At 48.2% G+C, this 14,442-nt stretch overlaps 2 non-coding genes across 2 annotated transcripts; one reads left to right on the top strand and one right to left on the bottom strand.

Moving 5' to 3' along the window:
* Positions 1 to 9,805: 9,805 nt before the first annotated feature.
* Positions 9,806 to 9,888, top strand: TRNAL-CAG. Its single transcript has one exon. It is a non-coding gene; the product is annotated as a tRNA-Leu (tRNA).
* A 355-nt stretch (positions 9,889 to 10,243) lies between these two features.
* TRNAL-CAG lies at positions 10,244 to 10,326 on the bottom strand. The gene has a single exon. It is a non-coding gene; the product is annotated as a tRNA-Leu (tRNA).
* Positions 10,327 to 14,442: the final 4,116 nt, after the last annotated feature.

The raw sequence follows: 14,442 nt of genomic DNA, 5'->3' as shown, positions 1-14,442 counted from the left end.
GGGGGAGACAGTCTAGATGTACAAACCCACCAAGAAATAGCAACTCACCAATAGTGATGATGCCACCACAGAAAAAGAGCAGGATGCCAGGGGAGAGAGTAATTCTGAGGATTGGGGGTTGTCATTTAGATAACTGGGTCAAGGAAGGTCTAAACATTTTAGCAGAGACATGGAGGATGAACAAGAATCAGACAGGAGAATAACATTGCAGGCAGGGAAAACTACCTTCTGTGCAAAGGCCCTGAGTCAGGGAAGACTTTGAGATCTTTGAGGAAGGACAGAAGACTAAGAGTTGGGAAGACAGGGAGAGATGAGGTTCAAGAGGCAGCCAAGGGTCAGATCACCTGGGTCTTAAACCACTGAAGGATTTACACTATTAGATTTACAGTTGTTGTTGTAGCCGGGTGCGGTGACTCACACCTGTAATCCCAGCACTTTGGGAGGCTGAGGCGGGGGGTAATTGCTTTGAGCTCAGGAGTTTGAGACCAGCCTGGCCAACCTGGTGAAACCCTGTCTCTACTAATAGAAAAAAAATAGCCGGGTGTGGTGGTGCATGCCTGTAATCCCAGCTACTTGGGAGGCTGAGGCAGGAGAATCACTTGAACCTGGGAGGGGGAGGTTGCAGTGAGCTAAGACTGCACCATTGCACTCCAGCCCGGGCAACAAGAACGAAACTCCGTCTCAAAAAAACCAAAAACAAAAAAACGACAATTGTTGTTGAGACAGGGTCTCACTCTGATGCCTAGGCTGGAGTGCAATCGTGTGATCATGTCTCACTGCAGTCTTGACCTCCTGGGCTCGAGCAATCCTCCCAGTTTAACTTCCCCAGTAGCTAGGACTATAGGCATGCACCACCACACCCAGTTAATTATTTTATTTTATTTTTATTTTTAATTTATTTTTACTATTTGTTTTTGAGATGGAGTCTCGCTCTGTCACCCAGGCTGAAGTGCAATGGCGCTATCTCAGCTCACTGCAACTTCCGCCTCCCAGGTTCAAGCGATTCTCCTGCCTCAGGCTCCAGAGTAGCTGGGACTATAGGCGCCCACCACCATGCCTGGCTAATTTTTTGTATTTTCAGTAGAGACAGGGTTTCACCGTGTTAGCCAGGATGGTCTTGATCTCCTGACCTCGTGATCCGCCCACCTTGGCGCCCTAATTTTTTTATTTTTTGTAGAGACGGGGGGGGGGGTCTCGCTGTATTGCCCAGGATGGTCTCGAACTCCTGGCCTCAGGGAATCATCCTGCCTTGGCCTCCCAAAGAGCTGAGAGCACAGACATGAGCCATTACGCCCTGCCTGATTTACAATTTTAAGAAATTCACAGAAAGGTTCCCGTGGGGGTTCATCTAACAGCTTCCAGAAGCCAACTTCCATGAGTTGCTGATTGCAGTCAACGAATATTGATTGAGTACTTTTCCAACTGGCCGTATGCTTGGTGCTGTGGGAGTGGCTCCTGTTTTTTTTTTTTAATGCATTTTATTGTGTATATATAAGATATACAATATGTTATAAGATACATATACAGTAAAATGGTTACTGTAGTGAAACAAACTAACATATCCATCATCTCACATGGCTACCCATTTTCCTCCCTGTGGCAAGAGCAGCTATAATCTACTCATTTAGCAAAGATCCTGAATACAACACAATGTTATTAACTATAACCCTCGGCCGGGCGCGCGGTGGCTCACGCCTGTAATCCCAGCACTTTGGGAGGCCGAGGCGGGTGGATCATGAGGTCAGGAGATCGAGACCATCCTGGCTAACACGGTGAAACCCCGTCTCTACTAAAAATACAAAAAATTAGCTGGGCGTGGTGGCGGGCACCTGTAGTCCCAGCTACTCGGGAGGCTGAGACAGGAGAATGGCGTGAACCCGGGAGGCAGAGCTTGCAGTGAGCCGAGATCCTGCCACTGTACTCCAGCCTGGGCGATAGAGTGAGACTCCATCTCAAAAAAGAAAAAAAATAAACAAAAAAACTATAACCCTCATACTGTGCATTAGATCTTTCCACTTCTTCATCCTACATGTTTGCCACTCTGTACCCTTTGAGCTACATCTCCCCATTTCCTAGTTAGTTTTGAGGGCTTTTTTTTTTTTTTTTTTTTCCTGAGACGGAGTCTCTCTCTGTCGCCCAGGCTCAAGGCTCGAGTGCAGTAGTGTGATCTTGGCTCACTGCAAGCTCCGCCTCCTGGGTTCAAGCCTTTCTCCTGCCTGGGACTATAGGCACCCGCCACCATGCCTGGCTAATTTTTTGTATTTTTAGTAGAGACGGGTTTTCACTGTGTTAGCCAGGATCGTCTCAATCTCCTGACCTCGTTATCTGCCTGCCGTGGCTTTCCAAAGTGCTGGGATTATAGGCGTGAACCACCCACCCGGCAAGATCTAGCTTTTGTGCTCAGTATCTGGGTGTTGACCTCCAAACCCTTGGAATATCATATCTGATAGCCATTGTTTAGGGTGGAGCTGGCCACACCCGATAGTCTAACAATGTGGTTTAGCATGGGGTCTGGCTGCAGCAGGTCACCAAACAGTGTGGCTTAGGGTGGAGGCTTTGGGATGCAAGATATGGACCCACATAGCTGGACCTTAGGAAGAGCTGGAGTCTGAGATTTGCTGCCCGGGCAATCAACCCTGCCTGCATGATGGGACCTCAATGAAGACTCTAGAAACCAAGACAGTGAGTTTACTAGGGTGGCAATAGTCTGCGTATTGTCACACATTGATGCTGGGAAAGTAACGCTGTCCCTGATTCCACAGGGAGAGGATAATGGAGGTTCCAGGTTTGGAACTTTCCTGGCCCCTCCCTATACACCATTTCCCTCGGCTGGTTTTAATTTGTATCCTTCAGCTGTAATAAACTGCAGCTGTGGTTATACAGCTTTCAGTGAGTTCCGTGAGTCCTGGCTGATTATGGAACCGAAGGATGGTGAACCGAAGGATGGTTTGGGGAAACCCCTGAACTCTGTCATTGTGTGAGCAGTGTCACTCAGCCACCTTGTTTATGCTTTTCTTTCTTTTCTTTCTTTCTTTCTTTTTTTTTTTTTTTTTTCTGAGACGGAGTCTGTCCCCTAGGCTGGAGTGCAGTGGTGCGATCTCAGCTCACTGCAACCTTCGCCCCCGCTGGGGTTCAAGCGATTCTCCTGCCTTGGCTTCCCAAGTAGTTGGGACTACAGGGCTGCACCACCACACCCAGCTACTTTTTGTATTTTTAGTAGAGACAGGGTCTCCCTGTGTTACCCAGATTGGTCTTGAACTCCAGGGCTCAGTGATTTGCTCCCCTCGGCCTCCCAAAGTGCTGGGATTATAGGTGTGATCCACCAAGCTCAGCCCGGTCAACTTGTTTTACTTGAAACAGGCTGGGTGTGATGGTTTGTGCCTATAATCCCAATCCCAACACTCTGGGAGGCGGAGGCCAGTGATGGTGAGGGCATGATTTGAGGCTAGAAGTTCGACACAGCCTGGGCAACAGAGTGAGACTCTGTCTCTATTTTTTCAAAAGCAAAATAAAATAATTATATATATATGTGTGTGTATGTGTGTGTGTGTGTATATAATTTCTCAAATATATATATATATATATTTGAGATGGAGTCTCTATCGCCCAGGCTGGAGTGTAGTGGCGTGGTCCCAGCTCACTGCATCCTCTGCCTCCTGGATTCAAGGGATTCTCCCACCTCAGCTTCCCAAGTAGCTGGGACTACAGGTGTGTGCCACCATGCCTGGCTAATTTTTGTATTTTTAGGAAAGACGGGGGGGGGGGGTTTCACCTTGTTGGCCAGGCTGGTCTCGAACTCCTGACCTCAGGTGATCAACCCACCTTGACCTCCCAAAGTGCTGGGATTACAGGTGTGAACCACCTTGCCCAGCCAAATAATATTTTTAAAAAGATATTGCATTTTCCAGTGGCTGGGCGCGGTGGCTCACGCCTGTAATCCAGCACTTTGGGAGGCCGAAGCAGGCGGATCACGAGGCCACGAGATCGAGACCATCCTGGCTAACACAGTGAAACCACGTCTCTACTAAAAATACAAAAATCAGCCGGGTGTGGTGGTGGGCACCTGTAGTCCCAGCTACTTGGGAGGCTGAGGCAGGAAAATGGCATGAACCCAGGAGGCGGAGCTTGCAGTGAGCCGAGATCGTGCCACTGCACTCCAACCTGGGTCTCAAAAAAAAAAAAGAAAAAGAATCAATGTTTGGCCAGGTGTGGTGGCTCACACCTATAATACTAGCACTTCAGTAGGCCAAGGTAGGTGGATCACTTGAGGTCAGGAGTTTGAGACCAGCCTGGCCAACATGGCAAAACCCTGTTTCTACTAAAAATACAAAAATTCGCTGGGCGTGGTGGCGGGCACCTGTAATCTCAGCTACTCAGGAGGCTGAGGCAGGAGGGTCACTTGAACCTGGGAGGCGGAGGGTGCAGTGAGCCGGGATTGCACCATTGCACTCCAGCCTGGGCAACAGAAGGAGACTCTGTCTCAAAAAAAAAAAAAAAACAAAAAACAAAAAAAAAACGTTTTCCAAAGTGGCCTCACCATTTTACATTCCCATTGGCAATATATTAGAGACTTCTAGCAGTAGCCTCTCATCCTTGCTAATACTTAGTATTGCCAGTTTTTTAAAAAAGCCATTTTAATAGGTGTGCAGTAGTGTCTCATTGTGGCTTTAGTTTATTTCCATAATAACTAACAACGTTGGGCATCTTTTCATGTGGTTGTTAGACATTCATATAGCTTCTTTGCTGAAGTGTCTATTTAAAGTTTTTGCCCATTTTAATATTGGGTTGTCTCCTTATAATTGAGATATAACTGGATGCAAGTGCTTTATCAGATATATCTGATTTTAAAAAAACTTGCAAATATTTTCTCCCAGTCTGTGACTTGTCTTTTACTTTTTAACAGTGTTTTCGACTGGGTGGTGGCTCACACCTGTAATCCCAGCACTTTGGGAGGCCCAGGTGGGCTGATCGCTTGAGCCCAGGAGTCTGAGATCAGTGTGGCCAACATGGTGAAACCCTGTCTCTACCAAAAAAATACAAAAATTAGCCAGTCATGGTGGCGTGCCTGTAATCCCAGCTACTTGGGAGGCCGAAGTGGGAGGATCACTTGAGCCCATGAGGTGGAGGTTGCAGTGAGCCGAGATTGCGCCACTGCCCTCCAACCTGGGTGACAAAGCCATGCTAATTTTGAAGAGCAAAATTGTTCTTTTTTTTTTTTTATTTTAAAGATAGGGCTTCCTTCTGTCACCCAGGCTGGAGTCCAGTGGCATGACCATAACTCACTGCAACCTCAAACTCCTGGGCTCAAATGACCTCAGCTTCCCAAGTAACTGAGACCCCAGGTGTGAGCCACCTTGCCTGGCTATTTTTGTTTTTTTTTTTTTTTAGAGTCGGGTGTCACTATGTTGCCCAGGCTACATTTGTGTCACAACTAATGAGCCAATATTGCTACATTGTTATTAAATACTTATTCAGAGTTTTCCAGTTTTCCCCTAATGTGGTTTTTCTGTTTCCAGGATCCCAACCCGGTTACCACAGTACATTTAGTCATCCTGTGCCTGTAGACTCTGCTTGGCTGTGACAGTTTCTCAGACCTTCCTTGTTTTGGATGACCTTGATCATTTTGAGGAGTACTGGTCAGGGTTGTTTTTTTTTTTAATTTGTTTTTGTTTTGTTTTGAGACAGAGTCTCACTCTGTCACCCAGGCTGGAGTGCAGTGGCGTGATCTCAGCTCACTGCAACCTCCGCCTCTCGTGTTCAAGTCATTCTCCTGCCTCAGCCTCCCGAGTAGCTGGGACTACAGGCACGCGCCACCATGCCCAGCTAATTTTTGTGTTTTTAGTAGAGACAGGGTTTCACCATGTTGGTCAGGCTGGTCTCAAACTCCCGACCTCGTGATCCACCCGCCTCAGCCTCCCAAAGCGCTGGGATTACAGATGTGAGCCACCGTACGCGGTCCTGGTCAGGGGTTTTGTAGGATGTTCCTCAACTGAGATTTGTCCGATATTATTTTCTCATGATTAGACTTAGAGTAATGCATTTTTGGAAGGAAGGCTACAGAGGTAAAGTGCCACTCAAGGGTACCTGCTATCAATGGAACCTATCACTGTTGACGTTGACCTTGATCACCTGGTAAGATTGTATTTATGCATTTATTTTTTACTTTTTGAGATGGAGTCTCACTCTGCTGCCCAGGCTGGAGTTCAGTGGCACAATCTTTGTTCCTTGCAACCTCTGCCTTCTGGGTTCAAGCGATTCTCCTGCCTCAGCCTCCTGAGTAGCTGGGATTATAGGCATGCGCCACCATGCCTGGCTAATTTTTGTATTTTCATTCGAGAGGGGATTTCACCATGTTAGCCAGACTGGTCTCAAACTCCTGACCTCAAGTGATCCACCTGCCTCAGCCTCCCAAAGTGCTGGGATTACAGTTGTGAGCCACTGTGCCCAGCCCGTTTCTGGTTTCTACTTAGCTTTTTTCACTTAATCTTTGTCTTGAGATTTCTCCATGGTATGAACCCTTTTTTTTCTTTCTTTCTTTTTTTTTTTTTTTTTTTTGGTAAGTTAGGATTGTGTTATTTATTTCTTTCATTACACAGCAAATATGGACCAAGCCCTATTATGTGCCAGGCCCTAGTCCCAGGGCTCCGGCTAATCACCAAGCCACAGAGTGACCAGAGTTTGGTTTTGGGGGTTGTTAGGGAGAGCCATTAAACAAAGGATTACCCAGATAATATGCTTGGATGGAGACCCAGGCAGCTGGGAGACACTGTGCCAGACAACTCGATTTATGGGAGTGAGCAGGGAAGGTTTCCCAGTAGTGGAAAGATCTGGAGTGTGAGGGTGGCCCTCTTGGTGTTGAACAGAGACAAGGTCCTGGCCAGAGCTGCCTCCAGAGAAGCAGAGAGGGGCACAGGTGGGAGAAGTTCTAGTCCCTCACTTCCTGGGGCCCCTGAGATCCAGCAGCCTGCCTGCCCACCCCACCTTCTGTCTCATGAGCCAACAAATCTCCCTTTTTTTGCCGGCCGGGCGCGGTGGCTCAAGCCTGTAATCCCAGCACTTTGGGAGGCCGAGGCGGGCGGATCACGAGGTCAGGAGATCGAGACTATCCTGGCTAACACGGTGAAACCCCGTCTCTACTAAAAAAATACAAAAAACTAGCCGGGCGAGGTGGCGGGCGCCTGTAGTCCCAGCTACTCGGGAGGCTGAGGCAGGAGAATGGCGTAAACCCGGGAGGCGGAGTTTGCAGTGAGCTGAGATCTGGCCACTGCACTCCAGCCTGGGTGACAGAGTGAGACTCCTTCTCAAAAAAAAAAAAAAAAAAAAAAAAAAAAATCTCCCTTTTTTGCCAAAACGAGGGCAAGCTGGGTCTTTTACACCCAAAGAAACCGATGGATGGCGTTACAGTCCCCCTAACTCAGTGGTCCCCAGCATTTTTGGTGCCAGGAACTGGCACTGGTTCTGTGGAAGACTATTTTTCCCAGGGAGGTAGGGGTGGGTTAGGAGGGTGGTTTTGGGATGATTCAAGCACATTACGTTCATAATGCACTTTATTTCTATTATTATAACATTGTAATATATAATAAAATAATTATAGAACTCACCATATTGTAGAATCAGTGGGAGGCCTGAGTTTGTTCTCCTGCAACTCGATGGTCCTTTCTGGAGGTGATGGGAGATCATCAGACGTTAGATTCTCATAAAGAGTGCACAACCTAATCCCTTGAATGCACAATTCACAATAGGGTTCACGCTGCTATGAGAATCTAATGCTGCCCGAATCTGACAGGAGGCAGACCTCAGGCAATAATGCAAGCGATGGGGAGTGGCTGTAAATACAGATGCAACTTCCTTAGCTTGCCTGTGGCTCACCTCCTGCTATGCCACTGGTTCCTAACAGGTCACCGACCGGTATGGGGTTAGGGACCCCCGCCTCTACTCCTCTCTTCCTTCCTATATGGCTCAGAGAGGTGAAGTCATCTACCCAAGGTCACGCAGCAGGAATTCAAACGCAGTACTTCTCAACCTGTTCAAGGTTTAGCAGGGGCCTCTGGGATCCACCAGCCAGGTTTGTGATGAAGGAGGAGGTGAACTCAGAGCAGTTTTTGGGAGACTGAACAGCGAAGTGGTAGGGAAAGTTGGTCTCAGACCAAAGATATTACAGAAAATTACCCCTGGATGGAATCTTCCAAATCAAATTGTGCTTTAGGTCACTGTTAGAAGAATGAGTCTCCTCACCATATCCTAATCCCTGGAACCTGTGCCTCTGTTACTTTAAATGGTTAAAAGAGAGTTTGCAGCTGTGGTTAAATTAAGGCTTTGGGCTGGGCGTAGTGGCTCACGCCTGTAATCCCAGCACTTTGGGAAGCGGGTAGATCACTTGAGGTCACGAGTTCAAAACCAGTCTGGTCAACATGGCGAAATCCTGTCTCTACTAAAAATACAAAAATTAGCCGGGCGTGGTGGTGTGTGCCTGTAGTCCCAGCTACTCGGGAGACTGAGGCTGAGGCAGGAGAATTGCTTGAACCCAAGGAGTCGGAGGTTGCAGTGAGCCGAGTTCGTGCCACTGCACTCCAGCCTGGGCAACAGAGTGAGACTACGTCTCAAAATAACAATAATAATAATAATAATGGACTTGGAGATGAGGTGATGACCCTGGTTTATCAGACGGGCCCAGTGTAATCACAAGGGTTGTTATAAGAGGTTAGGCAGGAAGGTCAGAGTCAGAGAAGGTGATGTGAAGACACAGCAAAGGTTGGAGTGGTGTGGACTGAGGAGCCAAAGAATGTGGGTGGTCTCCAGCAGCTAGAAGAGGAAAGGAAATGGATTCTCCCTTCTGGCCTCCAGAAGGAATGTAACCCTGTGGTCCATTTTAGACTTCTGACCTCCAGAACTGTAAGATAAATAAATGGGATGATTTTAAGCTACCAAATTTGTAGTTACATGTTATGGCAGCAATAGAAACTCTTGAATCTCCTTGGCAGCATTTCCACCAAGTTACCATCCATCCTCGTCTTGAATGCCTCCAGCGACGGGGATATCACTACCAATACAGTCACCCTGTTTCCTTTCCAGCAAACTCTTTCTTCTCCCAAACCCATCCTCTGTAACTCTCCACCCACTGCACCCCCACCTCGGGCCCCAGTTCTGGGAGCAAAAAGGACAAGCGGACACAATCCCAACCCCTTGTGTATCAGGCTTTTGTAGACAGATAATAATTCTCTTCCCCAAGCTTAACAATCTCCAACTTTTCCCCTCGATCAGCTTATTATAAAGGTCTAAAAGCCAACTCTTTCTGGATGAGGCCCTAGGTAATCATTTGCAGAGTGGGATCTCCCAACCCAAGGCCTCCCGTCCTGAAGAGCGGATGACAAAAACCTTACAGAGTATCCTCCTTCCAGTAATAATTCTCCAAACCCCGCCCCCTACTCCTCCAGTGCCCCATTCACAACCAGAAACATCCTACCGGTGTTAGTAATAGTTCATAATAATACCAACACTTGAGGCTCAGAGCCTGGCCAGGCGGCTAGAATTTAGCAACGTTTTTTCGTTTTCATTGTGTTTATTTCTGTTGATGGTAAGGGAAACTGATTTTCCATTTAAATTATCTGTGTATTCAGTAGAAAGCGCCAGTTTGAGAGCAGCAGTGAGTCTCGGCTGCACCCGGTGGGTTTGGTTGTGGATAACCTAAGCTGTCGGCCGGACTCAGAACTGCCCCGGAGGCCACTTCTGGGTTCTGGGTCCGGAGCTTCGTTGAAGCATGAGAAGAACTACATCAGACCCCAAAGGATCCCCTTTTTACCAGAAAGTCAGGATGGCCGAGCGGTCTAAGGCGCTGCGTTCAGGTCGCAGTCTCCCCTGGAGGCGTGGGTTCGAATCCCACTTCTGACAAGTGATATTTTCCGGTATTTTAAAAGAAATCTTAGACGATCCCTCCCACCCTTCCCACCCCAACAGGGGACGTACATTTTACAATCCAAAGTCAAATGAAAGTCTGTCAGGAAGAAAAAGTTCGACAGGACGTGGTGGTGCGATTCTGAACTCCCTACTTCTGAGGAGGTTGAGGTGGGAGGATCCCGCCACTGCACTCCAGCCTGGGCGACAGAGCGAGATTCTTTTTAAAAAAGGAAAATGCTCGTTAATAAGAAAAAACTCGTTTTGTGAAAGAATAAAAATGTTATGAGAAGATACACACAAGCCATTATAACCTCATTAATCTGCGGTCTTGATGAGAAAAACTAAGCTCTGTCAGAAGTGGGATTCGAACCCACGCCTCCAGGGGAGACTGCGACCTGAACGCAGCGCCTTAGACCGCTCGGCCATCCTGACTGCTGGGGAAACGGTTTGCGACAAGCCTCTTCACAAGCGCTGTAATGTGCGCATGCGTAGCGGACAGCAAAGACCCAGGCCTAGTTCTCCGCCCGGCGTTGGGTAGAGCGAGATACATTCACTTGCTCCAAGGGGCGTGGAGAGATGGGACGAGGAGGGTCAGCGCGATACACCTAGGCAACGCCAGAGGGTGCGCAAGGCCTACTAGAGAAGGCCGAGACGGAAGACCATTACTTTAATACACATGCATTCGTGCCTCCAGAATGTATTCATTCTGCATGCATACATGTACTATTCATGTCAGCTTTGATTCCTGAAATCTGCAAGCAACCTTGCATTTCCCTTGTGCACAATGCAATCAAGTCCGTATATCTGCACTGATCTGTAGACATTTCCGTGGGCTGGCGCCCAATCTAGGTAAAGCCTGGTTATTGCAAGGCCACCTGGCACTCTTAACCGCTCTCTCCTTCCAAATACTCGCCCCAGCTGCAGCTTCACATTTGTATGTGTGTTTAACTCATTTACTCAGGCTCTGGAGTAGAATGAGGCCTGCAGCGGCACGGCCAGACCCGCCCTATTCCTATGTTCACAGTGCCCAAACCGTGCCAGGCACACAGTATGTACTCAGGGAAGATCCCGTGGATTCATTCTTCCCTCGCTTCCTCTTTCCTGCATCCCCTCATTTCGTGACTCATCTCTTTTCCTGGCCCTTGCAGTATCTTCCTCTCTTCCCTTGCGCCCCCTCTAGGCTTACGCACGCCGCGCACAGGCTGTTTCCAGGGGCCAGAAGACCTCCGTACCGGGAGGGTGCCCTTCACCACGTGATTTCTAGGATCTCAGGGTGCTGGGCCGCTGACCTGGTGTGGAACAATTACACATTAATTAATGAATTCCCTCATTAATGACTCATGTTCCTACAATGGCAGCTGCTGCCCCTCTTTGTACACAGGCACTGACAGAGAGGGTCCGAGACCCTCGGACATCTGTGAGCCAACTCTGGAATCCCCAGGGGTCAGGCCCAGAAGGTGTGAGCTGTGGGGTCACATTAACCTTTTAGTGCCCTTGGACTTGTCTGAGATGGTATCACAGAGCGGCCTCAGCCAGAGAACAGCAGTCCTTACCACCCTTGGATCAGATTCCCTTTAGATGCTTGGAGCTTGGGATGCAGCCCCTTGGGGGTGAGCAGAGGTCCTGGTTATTTGAAAGACGATGAAGCCCTCCTCTTTCCCCGTCCCAAATGTCCTCCCCTCATTGACTGCCAGATTTCTTTCCTTTAGGTTTAGCACTAACCTCTTTTGTGTCCTCTTCTAAAATACAAATTGCCCTGGAAGCTGGAAAGAAAGTCAACAAACATTTATTAAGCACGTGCTATGTGCCACTCTTCTAGATGCTGTGAACGAAACAGAATTTCCACTCTCAAGACACATTCAGGCATGGAGCAAAAGGAGAAGGATAAGAAACAGGTGAACAGTTATGTCCAGGTGTTGTTAAATGCTGGGTAGAGGATGCATCAAGAAACTCAGGAGAGACTTTAAAACAGGCAAAAAAGATAGCTGGAGGTTCTGTCTGGAGCACCCATCAAGCTGTCTGATTCTATAAGGGCTTGCACCTTTCATTACTTTTATGTCCAAATAATTCTTGTTTACAGAAATGCAGGTGAATTTTGTTAGGGTAAAATGCAATTGATCATTGTCCTGTGGATATTGACCAATTTTGCAATCTACTTATAAATTCATTTCAGCATTCCTGATTGCCAATATATGTGTGTCTTTGAATTCTCTTTTGAATTGGCTGTAACATTGAACAGGTCCTCCCATTAATTAATGACTAAAATAAAATCTTTGACGTGTTCATTTTATATTTATATCAGAATTATGATTTTATATTAAAAATTATCCTTTTGGCCAGGCGAGGTGGCTCATGCCTGTAATCCCAGCACGTTGGGAGGCTGAGGTGGGCAGATCACGAGGTCAGAAGTTTAAGACCAGCCTGGCCAACATGGTGAAACCCCATCTCCACTAAAAATACAAAAATTAGCCAGAAGTCGTGGCACGTGTCTGTAATCCCAGCTACTCAGGAGGCTGAAGAAGGAGAATTGCTTGAACCCAATAGGCGGAGGTTGCAGTGAGCTGAGATCACACCATGGCACTTCAGCCTGGGTAACAGAGTGAGACTCCGTCTCAAAAAAAAAAAAACAAAACAAAACAAAAAAAAAACCCTTTTAACAGTGATCAAGAGTGATTGGGGCTCTCCTAGGCAGGGTGGTTAGGGAGGGCCTCTGTGAGGAGCTGACACTGAGTTCAAAAGGAGAAAGACAAGCACTATCAAAGCTGCAGGTGGCAGCATTGCAGATGAAAGACATAACTGGTGCAAAGGCTCTGAGGCAGAGAGGAATATAGTCTGTCGCAGGGACAGCAAGACCAGTGTGGCGGGGTAAGGTTATGGGAAGGTTCAGACCATATCACACAGGGCTGGAGTGCCAGGGAAAGGAGTTTGGATTTTCTTCTGTGATGGAGTAACTGGTGTGTTTTTGTTTGTTATTGTTGTTTTGAGATAGGGTCCAGCCCTGTCACCCAGGTTGGAGTCCAGTGGCACAATCTTGGCTTACTGTAGCCTTAACCTCCTGGGCTCAAGCAATCCCTGCCTCAGCCTCCCAAGTAGCTGGGACTACAGGTATGCACCACTACACTTGGCTAATTTTTGTACTTTTTGTAGAGACAGGATCTTGACATGTTGCCCAGGCTGGTCTCAAGCTCTCGAGCTCCAGAGATCCTCCAGCCTTGGCCTCCCAAAATGCTGAGATTATAGGTGTGAGCCACTGTGCCCAGCCTGGAGTGTTTTAAACAAGGGAGTGGCATGGTCTTGAGGGCCCTTCAAAGACTATCGCTTTGGCTGCTGTGTGGAGGATGGACGGGAGGCCAAGGGAAGAATTGGAAGTCCAGGGAGAAGGCCAGGGCAGGGAGGGTAAGAGATGATGGTGGCTGGACCAGGGAAGTGGAGATTGCAAAAGGTGGTAGAATTCAAGAGTCAGGATGTGTTTTGGGGTAAAACAGACAAGCCCTGCTGGCTGACTAGTGGGTGTGTGGGGTGTCAGGGTGGAGACAGAGGATGCAGGGATGCAACAGGATATCACCAAGCCATAGAGGAGCCAGGTTACTAGATGCTTGGTTTCCCTTGGAGGCAAGGGCTTTGAAGTAGGGGCTGCTAGCTTCCCACTTGCACCCCATTTTGCAGACCAGGGAGGTAAGGCTCAGGTGGGCTGAGTGACTTGCCCAAGGTCCTCTTTGGGGCAGAAGTCCTGCACTCTCCACCACTGGAACCCTCCCATCATTTCTTCCATCACCAACCTCTCTGAGTGCACATCATTTTAGAGAGGAGGAAACAGAGGTAAGACCAGAGCTGGAGCCCACACCAGCCCCGCCCTGCCTGCTGCCCTCCTGGCTTGCCTGGGAGAAAGTGTTCCCTTGATGGGGCTCAGCACCAGGTTCCCACATAGCCCTGTCTCCTGGGTTTGCATGGATGATCAGCTGTCCTCCCTTGACACCTTTCATGTGACAGCCTCCTGGCCTGGAGGAAGCCTTGCACCCCTAGGTCCCTGACACCAAAATTGGGAAGGGAGAAGGCCACTATTTCTGTTTACGTCCTATTTCCACCTTATCAGCAGCCCAGACACCAAAAATGAGCCCTGTGGGACAGGCCTCACCCATTCCCTGATCTGGGCATTTGTCCAGCTTGGAAGAAAAAAGTCCCCTGAGTGGAGCCTGAAAAGCCCACAAACAGCTGGGGAAGCCCCGACATGGCTCTTCCTGTGCTTTGCCCTATTTTGCAAGATGAAGTCAGATGGCCAAATGAGGACCTAGCGTTTGTCCAGCCAAGGTGCCTGAAAGGGGTAATTCCTAGCATTCCTGGGTCTTTGGCACACATCACCAGCCCTGCCAGGGATACGTGTGGCAGGAAGCTGAGTATTAGAGAATATTTCCTTTCCATGCATTATCTCACTTAATGTTCATCACAGCATCATAAACACAGGTCATCATTTCATTACCCCCATTTTACAGGAAAGTGAGACTCAGAGAGACCACATGAATTGCCCAGAGTCACAGAGCTGATAAATGG

This window comes from Rhinopithecus roxellana, chromosome 20, assembly GCF_007565055.1.
Source record: "Rhinopithecus roxellana isolate Shanxi Qingling chromosome 20, ASM756505v1, whole genome shotgun sequence".
Lineage (NCBI taxonomy): Eukaryota > Metazoa > Chordata > Mammalia > Primates > Cercopithecidae > Rhinopithecus > Rhinopithecus roxellana.
This window is presented reverse-complemented; position numbering and strand designations above follow the sequence as displayed.